The sequence below is a fragment of the Triticum aestivum genome, chromosome 3B (assembly GCF_018294505.1).
Source record: "Triticum aestivum cultivar Chinese Spring chromosome 3B, IWGSC CS RefSeq v2.1, whole genome shotgun sequence".
NCBI lineage: Eukaryota > Viridiplantae > Streptophyta > Magnoliopsida > Poales > Poaceae > Triticum > Triticum aestivum.
In genome coordinates this window covers 834,421,144-834,440,429 of record NC_057801.1, presented here as the reverse complement: position 1 = coordinate 834,440,429, position 19,286 = coordinate 834,421,144, and the positions used below count along the sequence as shown (strand labels likewise).

Sequence of the window (19,286 nt, the reverse complement as noted above, 5' to 3'; positions counted from 1 at the left end):
GTTGTTTTTTTCCCTTCTTTTCCTCTTTACATTCGTCAGTTCATCCTTTTCCTTCTCATGTACTCCCTTCATTCCTAAATATAGGGTGTATAGTTTTTGGCACGAAAATTAAAGAACACACGTGAAGGGAAAATTTCACAAGTTTTGGGCGAGATTTCACCTGACTAATTGACATGACAAAATAGAGGAGCTTGCTTGATATAAGAATATGTAATCAAATCCCTAAAAAAATTATCCAAACAAGTGGTGCAACGCAATACACCTTATATTTGGGTTTTTTCTTAAAAAACTATACACCTTATATCAAGGAACAGAGGGAGTAATTAAGAGTTGCTTACATGAGTTGCATCAAAACCTTAATTTTTTTAATTTTCATGTAACTTTAGAAGTTGTCCCCATGTTTTTAGAAATGTTCATCGGGAATTTAAAAAATGTTCACACATTTCGAAAAAGAAATATGAGTGTAGTTTTCTTTAAAGGATCTGACTATATACACATCTAAGTTGTGACATGAGCAGCTTTTTTTTTGTGGAGCGTGACAAAAACAAAAAGAGTAAACTACACAGTGCGTAGCAAAGGAAGCACGAGGCGTTGCCCGGTATAGTCCTTGTTAATCCCAAACGGGTAGAATCGTCTGATCTCCCACTCGTAGCCGCCGACTCCACGTAGTATCTACTCCCGTCGTTCCTAAATGTAAATACTTTTACAGATTTTAATATAGACTACAATCGAAGCAACTTAAGTGAATCTAAACTCTAAAATATATCTACATACGTCCATATGAAGTCTATATTGAAATCTCTAAAAAAAATTATATTTAGGAACGGAGGGAGTACATAAATTGAACTCGGGTCCTAATACAAAGGAATGACAGTTTCGACCACTCCAACACATAATGGCTGTTGACAATTAGGAAACGGGGATTAATTAAGAATAAAGCACAACGTCCAGATTAGAAGACATGTTTGAAATTTTTGAAATCTATTTTACAGTTGTCAACTTTTTGAAACATGCAATGTTTTTGAAAACCTAAAAAAATATTGATAAATATTTTTCAAATGCGGATAAACTTTATAGTTCTGTTTTTTAGAAAATCCCCGAACAGTTCTTATAGTGTGGACACTTTTTAAATTCCAAAGATTTTTTTAAAAAATTGAATAAATTTATTCTATTTTTATTTTAATAATATTTTATCTATAATTTATTTTTGCAACATTTTGAAATTTTTGACATTTTAAAAATCATTCATTTCAAAAGAATGCTTGTGTTGTTTAAAAAATGTATTAAACAATGAAAAAAATAACATTGAAATAAATGTTCATGAGTATTATTTAAAAGATACATCATGCATTTAAAAAAATCACAACATTTTATATAATTTATTTTATTTAACATAAAAACATGTTCACATAATGTTTTCAAAAAAGTTCCATACCATTTAAAAGAATGAATAGTAAGAATTTGAAAAATGTTTACCATGTATTCTAAAAAAGCCTGGGTCTGTATTTGAAAAAATATATTCATCATGTATTTTAAAAAACTGTGCAATGTGTATTAAAAAGTGTTCCCGTGTATACGAAAAAATATACAATGTGTATTACAAAAGTGGACATGTATTTACAAAAAAAATACAACTTTACAATGGTACTGGGTTGGAATGAGTTGCGTGCCGAGAGTGGACATGCAACTATGTCGGCCATGAGTTGCATGTGTTGCTTGGACATGCAACTGGGTCGGGTTTTTTTTTCAGGCAATGCAACTGGGTCGGGTGGGTTTACATGTTGGGTTTTGACATGGGACTAGATAGTGGTCGAGGCAAGTTGTGTGTTGCAAAACAAAGCACAAGCCTAGTTGTGAGTCAAAGGATGGGCTTTTAACTAAGAGAACTACGAGCTGACTTGCGAGTTGAGGATGAACTCACAACTAGGACAACTACAAACTATGAGACCAGTTGGGAGTCAATGATCGACTTGCAACTATGATAAAACAAACTATGGTTCCAGTTTCAAGTTAAGGATGGACTTTCAACTAGGATGAAAGACAAAAACACACAACCAGTTACGAGTCAAAGGTGGACTTATAACTGGGATAAAACAAACTACATGCGTAGTTGTGAATCAAGGGTAGACTTATAACTGAGACAAATATATAAAACAATGATACGGGTTGCGAGTTGAGGGTGGCCTGCAAGTGAGGCAAAAAAAAACATCCCAGTTGCGAGTCGAGGAGGGACTTGCAACTGGGCAACAACAAACTATGAGCCCACTTGCGAGTTGAGGGCGGACTTGCAACTGGGACAAAAAATGGTCGGGTCCTAGTTGCGACTCAAGGGTGGACTTGCAACTAGAAGAAAAAGAAGTCACACCCTACTTGCAGAGTCGAGGATGGACTTGCAACTGGGACAAGAGAAGGTTCGGGCCCAGTTGCGAGTCAAGGAATTGCAATTAGAAGAAAAAAAGGCCACGTCCCACTTGCGAGTCGAGGGTGGACTATGAACTAGGAAAAAAAGTGTTGGGCCCCAATTGCGAGTCGAGTGTGTACTTGCAAATGAGACAAAAAAGATCGGGGCCCGGTTTCGAGTCAAGGGTGGACTTGCAACTGGGAAAAAAAATGTTAGGCCCAGTTGCGGGCCGACGATAGACTTACAACTGGGACAAAAAAGTTTACCCCAATTGTGAGTTGAGGTTGGACTATCAACTGGAAAAAAGGTCGGGCCCCGAGTTGTGAGTCGATGGACTTGCAACTGGGACAAAAAGAAGGTCGCTTCCTAGTTGCGAGTTGATGGTGAACTTGCAATTGGGACTAAAATAAATTAGGCACCAGTTGCGCGTTGAGGTTGAACTTGTAACTGGGACAGAAAATGTTGAGGTCCAGTTGCGAGTCAAGTGCGAAAATGCAACAGAAATAGAAAAAGTTTGAGCCCCAATTACAAGTCGATAGTGGATTTCAACTAGCACAAGAAAAAAGACATCTGCTCTGTTTGGTGGTGGACGTTTGACAGTGGTCAGTCAGCTAGCAACAATGTAAAAAAATCATGATTTTTTTTAAAGGAAAAAGTTGAAAAGATAAAATAAAATAAAAACAATCATGAAATTTAAAGTTTATGCATTTGAAATAAATAAATAAATAAGAAGATTAAAGAAAAAGAAAACAAAAAAAGAAAAGAAAAAGAAATCACTTTTTCACGTTGAGGCAACCCATGTTAAGGCAACTCACGGGAACAACACCTAACGATACAAAGTTTCTCAAAAAAAAAATTAACGGTAAAAAATTTAAAGAATATGAATCTTGATGCCATGCGTACATCACATGGTTACAAAGTTAGATGTGAGATAACTATTTCACATCTAGACATGAAATGGCAGATATTTTTTTAAAACTATAGCATTCAAAAAATGGCGAGACATATTTTTGAGAAACAATTGTTGCACAACGGTAGAAAATGTTTGCATAATTAAAAAAATGTTTCCTAGCATTTTAAAAATGTACATGACCACGTTTCAAATATATACATGTGACATTTAAAAAGATGTTCAAACAATGTAAACAAATATTGGCGTAGTTTTATAAAATGTTTCGTATCTTTCAAAAAATGTTCAAAGTGTTTTTGGAATATGTACATATTGAGAAAAAGGTCCAAACATGTGTTTAAAAAACTACGTTAATACTGTATTTGAAAAATCTTTAACATGTATAAAAAAAGTTTTCCGGATGTATACAGAATGTTTACAAGATGTATTTGAAAAAATATTCAAAACTATTTATTTGTAAAAATGATAATTATGTATTTGAAAATATTGAACCTGTAAAAATATTGTTTTGGATGTATATGAAAAATGTACACTGCTGTGTTGAAACGAAGTAGATATCGAAACATATATTGGAAAATGGTTAGTCACGTATTTACGAAATGTTCAAATGTGTAAAAAAAATGTTTCAGTGTATACAGAATTGTACAAAAAAGAAAGGTTTCAACTTGCGGCAAATAAGGTTTTCCTACGTTATGGTCAAAAGAAAAGCAAAAAGTCCGTACGGTTCTGGGTTAAGACCAGTCGTACAAAGCGTTCTTTGCTCTTGCTCCAAAAGTCTAACAACCCATTTCGTTTCTCCCTCGCAGCACGCGCGGAAGCTTCTTGCTCCTGTCCAAGTCTATCTAACCCATATTTCTTCCTCGCAGGCAGGTTTCATGCGGAGGGAGAATACCTCGCCTACGACTTCCGGCCGCGAGCGTTCTCATCCCTCCTGTTTCACGCGCTGCCGCCGCTATCTCTGCTTCTTCCGGCTTCCTCTCGGTTGATTCGCTTCTGCACCTCCTCCCCACAAACGCTTCTGAGCTACAAAGAAACTTTGTGAACCGAACCCATAAAGGTACTTTCCTTTCCTCCTGCTTAGTCGAACAGTTATTTAGATCGGATTGTATGAGTCAATCAAGCTCATTTTCCATATTCATGGTTATTCTGATGTTTCTCATGGTTGTTTGGGCCGCGTATGACTTGGTATGCTTTCCTTTATTTATCAGAAATTTGTTTCTTGTGGATGACTGATCAGTTTGTTGCCCATATGACCCAGTCGATGGGTTTAATTCATAAAGTCTATCAGTTAACATTTTCAACTCATGGGTCACTGTTTGTGCAAGTATATGCTACAAGTATGCTAGACTGGTTCTTGTACAAATGCATGCTCAAAGCTCTCAGTTTGAAGTATGTGCTTACCTGCTAGTAAATTACCAAGGGTACATATATGTTCCTTGCTCCCAGACACGGCCTAATAGTTTCAGGGATGTTGCGAGCTTCTGTGAGATAGTGAATACTGGATTTTCCTTCTAAAGGGTGATAAATTTATTCTCATATGTAATTTATCCTTGGATGAATTGGTATTTATGATGTTCATTAATTCTGCTCATTCAGTTTTTCAATTAATAAGATACAATATGGCTGGGGCTAGCACAGGTGCAGCAACGTTAACCAAGGAGATGGAGGCATTCCATGTTGATGTTGGGCAAACTCAGGAAGCCAAAGTAAGCACTGTGCTGCAAAAGTACCTTTTTGCCTTGAACTAGCTGTGAATGTTTTACCTCGCCATATCTTGCATTGCATGCATGGTTGCTTTGGCATATTTCATACTACTTATGTTGCTGCTAGAGAAAATATTGGGGATGAACAAGAACCATACATACTATTATTGACCCATACTATTCTGCCAAGCAGAATTGGTAATCACGACAAGCCAACAACTACCTCCCCAACACAAAAAAAGTCAACACAACTACCCGTTGTTTCTTGTCATAATTGTTTTTTTTTACATTACCCCATTGGAAAACTTGGTCGCATTGTGTTCGTACTTTGTCTCTATCTGTTTCTGTAGCTTGTCCCTTGAATTCCTCTCATAGTTTAATTTAGAGCCTTTGACTAGATGACATGGCTAGCCTTTCCATAATCCAGTTAGAAAGTGATATGTGATGGAAATACTCCTACAACAGATGGAAACTACTGTGGTTACATGCCATCTTCTCTTGAATGATCGTTGCACTGCTATATATGGTAAATAAGGGCAACTCTAGCAGAACCCTCAAAAGGGTATAACTCCTCAAAATTTCTCCTCTTGAGGAGTTAAATCTGACCTAGTCGAACCCTCAACTGGTTTAACTCCTCAAAAAATTAAAGCGGTGTGTGGACCTCACCACAAATATGAGCAGCCCCAGCCACTTCTTAGCATACAAGTCGCCACCCCCCTACAACCGCCACTCTCCCCCAATGACCAGCATTCACGTCGGCGCCACCCTCCTTGCTTTCGCTAGCCACCAAGCGCCCCTGCCCACATCCCGTCCCACGCAAATTCAATCATCGGTCGCCGCCGTCGCCAGAATCGATGAATCTAGCCTCTAGCCGCCGTCGCCGAAATCAATGATCAAGTTGCAACCCGGCCTCATCTCAGTTGAATCGACAAGAAGGGCCACCGCCGAATCTGCCCGGCTGCCTCGAGCACCGCCGCACCCGCCCCGCTCAAGATCCATGTCTTAGTTGCCATTGCCACTGCCGAATAAGAAGAAGAAGCAGTGCCGTGTGCGTGATCAGTTGTGGGGTACTTGGGTGGCAGATATCCGCAATTCATACATGCAAGAGAGGTATTGGCTCGACACTTTCCAGTCCATGGAGTAGGCAGCTCATGTGTACGAGGTGGCAGCGCCGTGCTTGTTCGGACGCCGGGAAAAGGTTAATTTCCCCCTCGGCAGTCGTAGCGCCCCGAACTTCCGGGAGCCTCAGTTGGTCTCCCATCGCGAGGAGAAAGAGACTTGTGATGCATCGAGCAGATCAAGGCCGAGCAAATCGATGAGGCCTATCTATCCGAGATTAGAGCGAAGCATCCAAAGCTCGTCACCGAGGAACAAGCGTTCTACAAGGCCTATAAGAAGCGTGGTATCCTCCATTGCCACGGGGATGATCGATATTTCCTTTGGCTCCTCTGACTCCGGCTACTCGGAGGTGAACTGGGATGAGCTCATGGAGGATTCCCAGTAGTTTTAAGTGTGCTATGTAGTTTTAAGTAGTTGTATGTTATCTGAACCATATAATTATGCTATGTATGATGTGCTACCTTTGTTTCATTACATAATTGAGTAGTTTGAAATGAAATTGTATGCAAATGTTTTTAGGGAGTTAAGTTTAGGAGTTCGGCTAGGAGCCTAGGAACCACCTTTTCTCAACTCATCAAAATTGGGGAGTTAAGGTTTGAGGAGGCTTTTGAGGGTCTAAATTTTTGTGTTCGGCTAGAGATGCCCTAAGCTTCCTATTTTTGCTACAGGACACTCTGGAAAAGGCATCTAGTATAGAGTCGGATGCAACCTCGTCAAAAGAATTCAAGGTTGCATATATTAGTGGTGGGACTCCCGGAGCTCAGCCCTCACCACCAAAACACGATGATGATGCGCAAGTGGATGGTCGTTCTGAAGATGACGCAGCAGGTGACTACATATCAAATTCTCATTTCCGAGTTTTTCAATTAGAGCTGGACCAGTGGATCTTCGACAATTATTGCTAGCATTTAGAAACTAGGATATCAATCATGTGATTATTCTAACTGTTCGTCTCGAATGGATAGCTTCGGTGGCTGCAAAGAAGAAAAAGAAGAAAAGAAAGGCCAAGTGAGTTCTATCATTCAGTTGAATAATTAACGTTCTTGTTTGGTTTGCTCCATTTTAAGAGCATATCACATGTTTTATGTAGAAAGAAGAAGGACCCTCTTCAACAGACAGATCCTCCGTCAGTCCCTGTTGATGAGCTTTTCCCTTCAGGCGACTTTCCTGAGGGTGAAATCCAGCAATACAAGGATGAGTAAGTATTAGTCTATTTCAATTTTTGTGGTAATGAAGTATTAAATGATCGGAGTATGGTGTTTTTTAACTTCATAAAACAGGCCAAGGTCAAAATTGCATGTGATCTTAACTTTTGAAAATGATGCAAAATACTATTGTGTTTCATTTATTGCTAATGAAGCACTCTGCAAAATCATATTATCTTGTCTTCTTAATTTAATGATGTTATTTCTTTTCAGTAATTTATATAGAACAACTAGTGAAGAAAAGAGAGAACAGGAACGACTACAAAAACCGATGTATAATTCTATTCGTCGGGCTGCAGAAGTTCATCGACAGGTTTAGAATGTTCAAGCATTGTTGGGTTTTGGCAGCTTCATTTTCTTTGTGTTGTTGGTTACAACTCTACGATGTATGATATTTTACAAGGTGCGGAAATACATGAGGAGCATTGTAAAGCCTGGAATGCTAATGATTGAACTATGCGAAACTTTGGAAAACTTGGTTCGGAAACTTATCAAGGAGAATGGACTACAAGCGGGTATTGCCTTTCCAACAGGATGCTCCTTGAATTGGTATGGTATTCCTCTAGATGCGATCTATAGTACTGCTTCCCCTTCTTACAATAACGAATTTGTTTGGTGCTTAGGGTTGCAGCTCACTGGACTCCGAATTCTGGTGATAAAACTGTACTACAATATGATGATGTGATGAAACTAGATTTTGGGACACATATAGATGGTATGTCTATTTTAATATTTTGTTCGGTCCTTTCATCAATGATTTTAATGTATATTTGTGTTTTTTGTCCTTGCAAAGTTGCAAGTATGAATTCATGATATTTATGCTTTCAAAAATTAACACGATAGTGTAACTATTCCCAGGCCACATAGTTGATTCGGCATTTACTGTCGCTTTTAATCCCATGTTTAATCCGTTGCTTCAAGCAACGAGAGATGCCACAAATACTGGAATCAAGGTAATTTCTATGCATTTTGTTTACTCTTATGAGGCTATGGTATATTTTAAGTCAATGGACTCGGATAGTACCGAATGAATGCTTCCCATAAGCACCTTTGCCCATAGTATTTCTAATAGTTGTTGTTAGACTTCTGCTTTTGATTACTGGATTGTAGTCTATTCAGCACGCTGTCTTCTTTCTAGTTGTTTATGTATAGAGATTTGTTTGGGTTGAATCTGAGTTTTTTTTTCCTCTGTTAATGATCCGATACTTGAAATCACATTCCCTTAAATCGTGTCTATTGTTTTTTATTTAATATTGTTTATTTATCATTCATTTCAGGAAGCTGGAATAGATGCACGGCTTTGTGGCATTGGCGCTGCAATCCAAGAAGTCATGGAGTCATATGAGGTTGAAATTAATGGGAAAATTTTCCAAGGTGTGTATAGTTTTTTTTTCATTTAGTGCCATTGGAATTATATGGTGACAAGAATGAAAATATAAATGACTTCTTTGTTTTGTGTCAGTAAAAAGTGTACGAAACCTCAATGGACATGGCATTGGACCATACCAAATCCATTATGGGAAATCAGTTCCAATTGTAAAAGGCGGAGAGCAAACAAAAATGGAGGAGGGTGAATTTTATGCCATTGAAACTTTTGGGTCCACAGGTACGGCACAATATAGCTTGAACTTATATGCCCAAATACATTAGAAAGTCATTTTAATCGGATTACTAATAGTTTTAAAATCCTTTCTATAGTACCTAACTATCACGGCCTTCTTGGTTGAACAACCGATATCCGTTTTCCCTACTTTGGTGCATGTTCATGTTTTTGAACAGACTTAATTACATTTCACAAGCGTAATTCTGTTTGCAGGGAAGGGATTTGTGAGGGAGGACCTGGAATGCAGTCATTACATGAAGAACTTTGATGTTGGCCACGTGCCATTGAGGGTAGCAAAAGCTAGGCAGCTACTCACGACAATCAACAACAACTTTGGAACCCTTACATTTTGCCGCCGATACCTGGACCGCATTGGTGAGACCAAATATCTAATGGCACTGAAAAATCTCTGTGATGTTGGCATTGTGCAAGTACGTAGAATACCACCATTTTCACTCGAATGTCTGATCCCTATCACGTACATGGTTGCGCACGGCTTCCTAACCAGCTTGCCTCTACTTGCAGCCATACCCTCCAGTGTGCGATGTGAGGGGAAGCTATGTGTCACAATTTGAGCACACCATTTTGCTTCGACCAACATGTAAAGAAGTCATATCCAGAGGCGACGACTATTGATTGGCGCTGCAGCTCTCTTTGAATCTGTGCCCCGTGGTGATTAGTGTTTTACTATCTTGGGTGATCTATGATCATATGGATCAAATGACGCATGATAACAGACAAAAAATGTTTTGACATCTTTTATATTGCCCCCTTTTTTCCAGATTTTAAAGTTTCTAAGAACTGATACAATGTTGTATTCGACTTGAATCCTCTATAAATAATAGTCTATTATCTTGAAGAAGTTTATCATTAGCATGGAATGGAACAACTAAAAGTGAAGGTATTTCTGCGAAGCGCTGCACAAGCTGTTGACATAGTTTCTTCTGCTTACAGATCTATGTCTACTAGTACTAATCTGCAAGATAATAGTACTAGTATTTAACAAGGATTACACATTTCAAATGAAATACCTGGTTACAAGTGGAGAAAGGAAAATATTGTTGGAAATATGCCCTAGAGGCAATAATAAAATGGTTATTATTGTATTTCCTTGTTCATGATAATTGTCTATTGTTCATGCTATAATTGTATTAACCGGAAACCGTAATACATGTGTGAATACATAGACCACAACATGTCCCTAGTGAGCCTCTAGTTGACTAGCTCGTTGATCAATAGATCGTTATGGTTTCCTGACCATGGACATTGGATGTCATTGATAACGGGATCACATCATTAGGAGAATGATGTGATGGACAAGACCCAATCCTAAACATAGCACAAGATCGTGTAGTTCGCTTGCTAAGAGCTTTTCTAATGTCAAGTATCATTTCCTTAGACCATGAGATTGTGCAACTCCCGGATACTGTAGGAATGCTTTGGGTGTACCAAACGTCACAACATAACTGGGTGGCTATAAAGGTGCACTACATGTATCTCCGAAAGTGTCTGTTGGGTTGGCACGAATCGAGACTGGGATTTGTCACTCCGTATGACGGAGAGGTATCTCTGGGCCCACTTGGTGATGCATCATCATAATGAGCTCAATGTTACTAAATAGTTAGTCACGGGATCATGCACTACGGAACGAGTAAAGTGACTTGCCGGTAACGAGATTGAACGAGGTATTGGGATACCTACGATCGAATCTCGGGCAAGTAACATACCGATTGACAAAGGGAATTGTATACGGGATCGATTGAATCCATGACATCGTGGTTCATCCAATGAGATCATCATGGAACATGTGGGAGCCAACATGGGTATCCAGATCTCGCTGTTGGTTATTGGCCGGAGAGATGTCTCGGTCATGTCTGCATGATTCCTGAACCCGTAGGGTCTACACACTTAAGGTTTGATGACGCTAGAGTTGTTATGGGAAATTATATGTGGTCAGCGAAGGTTGTTTGGAGTCCCGGATGAGATCCCGAACGTCACGAGGAGTTACGGAATGATCCGGAGGTGAAGATTTATATATGGGGAGTCCAGTTCCAGTCACCGGAATAGTTTCGGGGGTTATCGGTATTGTACCGGGACCACTGAAAGGTGTCCGGAGGTCCATCAGGTGGGGCCACCTGCCGCGGGGGACTTGATGGGCTGAATATGGGAGGGAACCAGCCCCTAGTGGGCTGGTACGCCCCTCCCCAAGGGCCCAAGGCGCCTAGGGTTGAAAACCCTAGGGGAGGGGGGCGCCTCCACCTTGCTTGGGGGGCAAGCCTCCCCTCCTAGCCGTCGCTCCCCCTCTAGATGGGATCTAGAGGGGCCGGCCCCCTCTCCCCTTAACCCTATAAATAGAGGGGGGGTGGGAGGGCTGCAGAACCCTTGCTTTTGGCGCAGCCCCTCCCTCCTCCAACTCTTCCTCCTCCTCCATAGTGCTTGGCGAAGCCCTGCAGGAATACCACGAGCTCCACCACCACCATGCCGTCATGCTGTCGGAGTTCTGCCTCAACTTATCCTATCCCCTTGCTGGATCAAGAAGGAGGAGACGTCCCGGGGTTGTACGTGTGTTGAACGCGGATGCGTCGTCCGTTCGGCGCTAGGTCGGATCTTCCGCGATTTGGATCGCCGCGAGTACGACTCCATCGACCGCGTTCTTGTAACGCTTCCGCTTAGCGATCTTCAAAGGTATGAAGATGCTCATCCTCTCCCTCTCTTATTGCTAGAATCTCCATAGATTGATCTTGGTGATGCGTAGAAAATTTTGAATTTCTGCTATGTTCCCCAACAGTGGTATCAGAGCTAGGTCTATTGCATAGATTCTATGCACGAGTAGAACACAAGTAGTTGTGGGCGTTGGTTTTGTTTAATATGCTTATCGTTACTAGTCCTATCTTGTTTCGACGGTATTATGGGATGAAGCGGCCTGGACCGACCTTACACGTACACTTACGTGAGACAGGTTCCACCGACTGACATGCACTTGTTGCATAAGGTGGCTAACGGGTGCCAGCCTCTCCCACTTTAGTCGGATCAGGTTCAATGAAAAGGGTACTTATGAAGGATAAATAGCAATTGGCATATCACCGTTGTGGCTTTGCGTAGGTAAGAAACATTCTTGCTAGAAACCCATAGCAGCCACGTAAAACATGCAACAACAATTAGAGGACGTCTAACTTGTTTTTGCAGGGTATGCTATGTGATGTGATATGGCCAAAAGAATGTGATGAATGATATGTGATGTATGAGATTGATCATGTTCTTGTAATAGGAATTACGACTTGCATGTCGATGAGTATGACAACCGGCAGGATCCATAGGAGTTGTCTTAATTTATTGTATGACCTGCGTGTCAATGAAAAATGCCATGTAATTACTTTACATTATTGCTAACCGTTAGCCATAGTAGTAGAAGTAATAGTTGGCGAGACAATTTAATGGAGACTCGATGATGGAGATCATGGTGTCATGCCGGTGACGAAGGTGATCATGCCACGCTTCAAATATGGAGATCAAAGACGCAAGATGATAATGGCCATATCATGTCACTTTATGATTTGCATGTGATGTTTGTCATGTTTACATCTTATTTGCTTAGAACGACGGTAGCATAAATAAGATGATCCCTCATTAAAATTTCAAGAAAGTGTTCCCCCTAACTGTGCACCGTTACGAAAGTTCGTTGTTTCAAAGCACCATGTGATGATCGGGTGTGATAGATTCTAACGCTCGCATACAACGGGTGTAAGCCAGATTTACACACGCGAAACACTTAGGTTGACTTGACGAGCCTAGCATGTACAGACATGGCCTCGGAACACAAGAGACCGAAAGGTCGAACATGAATGGTATAGTAGATATGATCAACATAGAGATGTTCACCGATGATGACTAGTCCGTCTCACGTGATGATCAGTCACGGCCTAGTTGACTCGGATCATATATCACTTAGATGACTAGAGGGATGTCTATCTAAGTGGGAGTTCATTAAATAATTTGATTAGATGAACTTAATTATCATGAACATAGTCAAAAGGTCTTTGCAATTATGCCGTAACTTGCGCTTTAGTTCTACTGTTTTAGATATGTTCCTAGAGAAAATTTAGTTGGAAGTTTTTTTTTCTGAATTGGAACACCTTGCATTCCATAAATTACGATGGACCGACCAAGTCGGCGGTCACTGCATCGGTTACATTGGGGGGGGGGAGTTCGAGAGCCAGACATATTGACTCCCATGCATGCTCTGCCTACCCACGGAAGCCAGCTCATGTGCTGGAACGTTACAAGAGCGTGGGCAGTGTGAAATGATCCACTGAATAAAGCCGAACTAAAGAAGAAATCTCGCCTCCCTGAAGATGGCACCCAGGCTTGACCGGTCGAAAGCATCAGTGGAGATGGCGCTGGACAGGCCCAGGAAGTCTGTTTCAAACACTACAGGAATCAGGAAGTTTGTCGTCAGGCAAGTACAGACGGCAAAGGCAGGAATACAGACGGCAAAGATTTTGCCGTCAGCGGGTAGTCGGCAAACACAAAGTCGGCAAAGAGTACTTTGCCGTCAGCTTTTTATTGGGAAGACAGCAAAGAGATTTTGTCGTCAGTAAAATAATAACAGACGGCAAAGAACAGGGTCTCTGCCGTCAGCCAGACTCCATGTTTGCCATCACCCAAAATCATCACAGACGGCAAATTGCTTTTTCATGATTAAAAAAATAAATCACCAACGCTAGCAAACCCATCACAGTCGTAGTTTTGCAAAACTAACCCACTTTTCACACATAAATTCGCAGCACAATGTACAAAAACTTGAAACAAAAAGTGGAATTCGTGAAATATCAATGCAGCTACACGCATAGGCACTGAGCATCAAATTTCTGCCGGTACACGCACATAGCAATTAATAACAGTTACTAAGAGCCACAAATTAAGTGCCGTGGTCGGGGCAATGGCATTCTTGGAGGAAGGTGGAAAAGGTCGCGGCGCCGGGGGACGGGGATGGCGGCGTGCGGTTGCTCGGGGCGACGATGGCCTGGGCAAAGGAAGGAAGGGGTCGGGGCCGGCGTCGCCCGGGAGCAGGGCCCTCCACGTGAGGCTGCTCTGGGCGACGAGGGAGGGCTGGGGTCGGCGGCGCCATGGCCGGCTGCGTGCTGCTGCTCGGGCGACGGTGGAGAGCCGGGGCTGGTAGAGCCATGGCGGACCGCATGCGGATGCTCGTGGCGACGGGGGAGGATCGGGGCCAGCGGCGCCATGGCGGGCCTCCTGCGGCTGCTCGGGGCGGCGAGGGAGGCCGGGGCCGGCGGCGCCATGGCCGGCCGCCTCCGGCTGCTCAGGGCGGCGATGGAGGGCCGGGGCCGGCGGCGGCTGCTCAGGGTGGTGATGGAGGGCCGGGGCCAGCGGCGGCTGCTCAGGGCGATGGGGGAGGGCCGGGACTGGCGGCGGCTGCACAGGGCGATGGGGGATGGCCGGGGCCGGCGGCGGCTGCTCGGGCGATGGGGGAGGGCCGAGGCTGGCTCCGCGCGGCTGCTTGGGACAAAGAGGGAGCGAGGAGAGAGGAGGGAGAACGAGAAGGAGAGGGCGCGTGCGACGTGGGGGTGCGTGCCTCATGGGTGGATAAGTGCGTCCGACAGGAGGGGTGGGATGGGGCCGTGCGTTATGGGCTGGTGCGGCTGAGATATTGCCATGTCATCGATCCGGGAGATCAATCCGTGTGTTGTGCTTCTTCTTTGCCGTCTGTAAAAAAACACAGACGGCGAAGGGTCCAGTTTGCCGTCTGCCAATAAAAAAAGAGACGACAAAGATTCTTTGCCGTCTGTGGATAAAAACACACACGGCAAAGATTTTTTGCAGTCCGTTTTTTATGGGCAGACGACAAACTAAGGTCTTTGTCGCATGTGTTTCTTTTCGCAGACGGCAAAGTACTCTTTGTCGTCAGTCATTCTTTGCCGTCAGCAGCTGATGACAAAAGTTGTCTTTGCCGTCAGGCACAACAAAAAGCTGACGGCAAAGACCCCCACAGACGGCAAATTAGCTGATTCCTGTAGTGAAAGACAACTCGCCCCATGCCCTGAGCTTTAGCGAGTGCAATTGCATGCAATAATGCAAGTGCTTCTGCATGTAGTGCTTCCGTGACATGCCCTAGTCCTCCCGCGGTAGCGAACAGTACGTCTCCCGTGTGATCTCGGGCAACGCAACCCCAGCCAGCTTGGTGGTTAACCGGGGTGAAGGCCCCATCGACGTTTATCTTCACAACATCTGTTGTAGGCTTTGACCATTTTGGGTTGGGTTTGTGGTTCACCGGCGCCACCTTTGAGTAGAACTCATGCCATTCTGACAGGGACTTGGTCATGAGCAATTGAAATTGGTCAGTGGATGCCCTAGCTTGCTGGTGTTTCACCTTGTTTCTTTCAGTCCACCACATCCATAGAAGGCATATGGTTTTGAGCATGGTTTCCTCCGGCAGCGAGAAGACACACGTAAGTAGCTGGCGAGGAGAAGGGCACCCCAACAGTTTCACTCTGCAGTCCTCAAGCCCCAGAGCACGCCACATTTTCTTCACTTCCTTGCACCTAAGAAACAGATGTCCACCGTCTTCAGGGAGCCTGTTGCACATAATGCAGTCGGTATCCAACTCCACACCAATGCGTTGCACATTCCGCACCATTGGATGGCTATTGTGCGCCAATCGCCATAAAAATGATGGACTCTTCTCGGGCAATGGACACTCCAGAGCTTCTGCCACATTTTCTTGTCACCATCGTTGCCTTCGGAGCTGCCGCCTAGTGGGTGTGTACTCTAGCGCGCCTCGAGGTCGACATGCACTCTGTAGGCTGATCGGACGGAAAACATCCCTTTGCCATCAAATTGCCATGCGATAAAATCCTCATGATGTTCAAAGATAGGGATCCCCAGGATAGTGGCAGCCTCATTCGCGGTGAAAGTTTGTCGTACCAGCTGTTCGTCCCATGTGTTTGTTACCGGATCAATCAGTTCCGTGACTCTGGTAAGCAGGGTATTACCATGATGTGATCTTGGAAATCTCACCAGTCCTGAGGGTAGCCAGGGGTCTTGCCATATCCGGATCGGCTCTCCATTCCCCACTCTCCAAATCATGCCCTCCTGGAGAATGGCCAAACCTTGGAGGATGCAATGCCAGACATAGCTAATCCCGGGGGCAGCAACAGCAGTCAACAGGTCTCCCGACGGGTAATTGTTGGGGAACGTTTCAGAAAATTAAAATTTTTCCTACGGTTTCACCAAGATCCATCTATGAGTTCATCTAAGCAACGAGTCTAGGGAGAGAGTCTGCATCTACATACCACTTGTAGATCGCGTGCGGAAGCTTGCAAGGTGATGATGTAGTCGTACTCGACGTGATTCAAATCACCGATGACCTTAGCACCGAACGGACGGCACCTCCGCGTTCAACACACGTACGGAACAGCCACGTCTCCTCCTTCTTGATCCAGCAAGGAAGGGAGGAGAGGTTGAGGGAGATGGCACCAGCAGCAGCACGACGGCGTGGTGTTGGTGGAGCTGCAGTACTCCGGCAGAGCTTCGCTAAGCACTATGGAGTTGGAGGAGGTGTTGGGGAGGGAGAAGGAGGCAACCAAAGGCCAGGGCTCAAGGTATGAAGTCCCTCCTCTCCCCCCACTATATATAGGGGTGCCAAGGGGGGGTGGCCGGCCCTAGTAGATGAGATCTACTAGGGGGGGCGGCGGCCTAGGGAGGTTTCCCTCCCCCCCAAGGCACCTAGGGGTGCCTTCCACCACTAGGACTCCTCCTAGGGGGAAACCCTAGGCGCATGGGCCTTGTGGGGCTGGTGCCCTTGGCCCATGAAGGCCAAGGCGCACCCCCTACAGCCCATGTGGCCCCCGGGGATGGGTGGCCCCACCCGGTGGACCCCCGGGACCCCAACGGTGGTCCCGGTACAATACCGATAACCCCGAAACTTGTCCCGGTGCCCGAAATAGCACTTCCTATATATAAATCTTTACCTCCGGACTATTCCGGAACTCCTCGTGACGTCCGGGATCTCATCCGGGACTCCGAACAACATTCGGGTTACTGCATATACATATCCCTACAACCCTAGCGTGACTGAACCTTAAGTGTGTAGACCCTACGGGTTCGGGAGACATGTAGACATGACCGAGACTCTCTTAGTCAATAACCATCAGCGGGATCTGGATACCCATGATGGCTCCCACATGCTCCTCGATGTTGTCATCGGATGAACCACTATGTCGAGGATTCGATCAAACCCTGTATGCAATTCCCTTTGTCAATCGGTACGTTACTTGCCCGAGACTTGATCGTCGGTATCCCAATACCTTGTTCAGTCTCGTTACCGGCAAGTCACTTTACTCGTACCGTAATGCATGATCCCGTGTCCAACACCTTGGTCACATTGAGCTCATTATGATGATGCATTACCGAGTGGGCCCAGAGATACCTCTCCGTCATACGGAGTGACAAATCCCAGTCTCGATCCGTGTCAACCCAACAGCTACTTTCGGAGATACCTGTAATGCACCTTTATAGTCACCCAGTTACGTTGTGACGTTTGGTACACCCAAGGCATTCTTACGGTATCCGGGAGTTACACGATCTCATGGTCGAAGGAAGAGATACTTGACACTTGCAAAGCTCTAGCAAAACGAACTACTCGATCTTTTATGCTATGCTTAGGATTGGGTCTTGTCCATCACATCATTCTCCTAATGATGTGATCCCGTTATCAACGACATCCAATGTCCATAGTCAGGAAACCATGACTATCTGTTGATCACAACGAGCTGGTCAACTAGAGGCTTACCAGGGACATAGTGTGGTCTAAGTATTCACACGTGTATTACGATTTCCGGATAATACAGTTATAGCATGAATACAAGACAATTATCATGAACAATGAAATATAATAATACTTTTATTATTGCCTCTAGGGCATATTTCCAACAGTCTCCCACTTGCACTAGAGTCACTAATCTAGTTACATTGTGATGAATCGAACACCCATAGAGTTCTGGTGTTGATCATGTTTTGCACGCGAGAGAGGTTTAGTCAGCGGATCTGCGACATTCAGATCCGTGTGTACTTTGCAAATCTCTATGTCTCCATCTTGAACATTTTCACGGATGGAGTTGAAACGACGCTTGATGTGCCTGGTCTTCTTGTGAAACCTGGGCTCCTTTGCGAGGGCAATAGCTCCAGTGTTGTCACAGAAGAGTTTGATCGGCCCCGACGCATTGGGTATGACTCCTAGGTCGGTGATGAACTCCTTCACCCAAATCGCTTCATGTGCTGCCTCCGAGGCTGCCATGTACTCCGCTTCACACGTAGATCCCGCCACGACGCTCTGCTTGCAGCTGCACCAGCTTACTGCTCCACCATTCAACATATACACGTATCCGGTTTGTGACTTAGAGTCATCCGGATCTGAGTCGAAGCTAGCGTCGACGTAACCCTTTACGACGAGCTCTTCGTCTCCTCCATAAACGAGAAACATGTCCTTTGTCCTTTTCAGGTACTTCAGGATATTCTTGACCGCTGTCCAGTGTTCCTTGCCGGGATTACTTTGGTATCTTGCTACCAAACTTACGGCAAGGTTTACATCGGGTCTGGTACACAGCATGGCATACATAATAGATCCTATGGCTGAAGCATAGGGGATGACACTCATCTCTTCTTTATCTTTTGCCGTGGTCGGTGACTGAGCTGAGCTCAGTCTCATAACTTGTAACATAGGCAAGAACCCCTTCTTGGACTGATCCATTCTGAATCTCTTCAAAATCTTATCAAGGTATGTACTTTGTGAAAGACCTATGAGGCGTCTCGATCTATCTCTATAGATCTTGATGCCTAATATATAAGCAGCTTCTCCAAGGTCCTTCATTGAAAAACACTTATTCAAGTAGGCCTTAATGCTGTCCAGAAATTCTATATTATTTCCCATCAGGAGTATGTCATCTACATATAATATGAGAAATGCTACAGAGCTCCCACTCACTTTCTTGTAAACGCAGGCTTCTCCATAAGTCTGCATAAACCCAAACGCTTTGATCATCTCATCAAAGCGAATGTTCCAACTCCGAGATGCTTGCACCAGTCCATAAATGGATCGCTGGAGCTTGCATACTTTGTTAGCGTTCTGAGGATCGACAAAACCTTCCGGCTGCATCATATACAGTTCTTCCTTAAGATGCCCGTTAAGGAATGCTGTTTTGACGTCCATCTGCCATATCTCATAATCATAGTATGCGGCAATTGCTAACATGATTCGGACGGACTTTAGCTTCGCTACGGGAGAGAATGTCTCGTCGTAGTCAATCCCTTGAACCTGTCGATAACCCTT

The 19,286-nt window shown here is 44.0% G+C and overlaps 1 pseudogene; it reads left to right on the top strand.

The window, feature by feature from the left end:
* The first annotated feature begins 4,930 nt into the window (after positions 1-4,930).
* LOC123066957 (methionine aminopeptidase 2B-like) lies at positions 4,931-9,577 on the top strand (annotated as a pseudogene).
* The last annotated feature ends 9,709 nt before the right edge of the window (positions 9,578-19,286 follow it).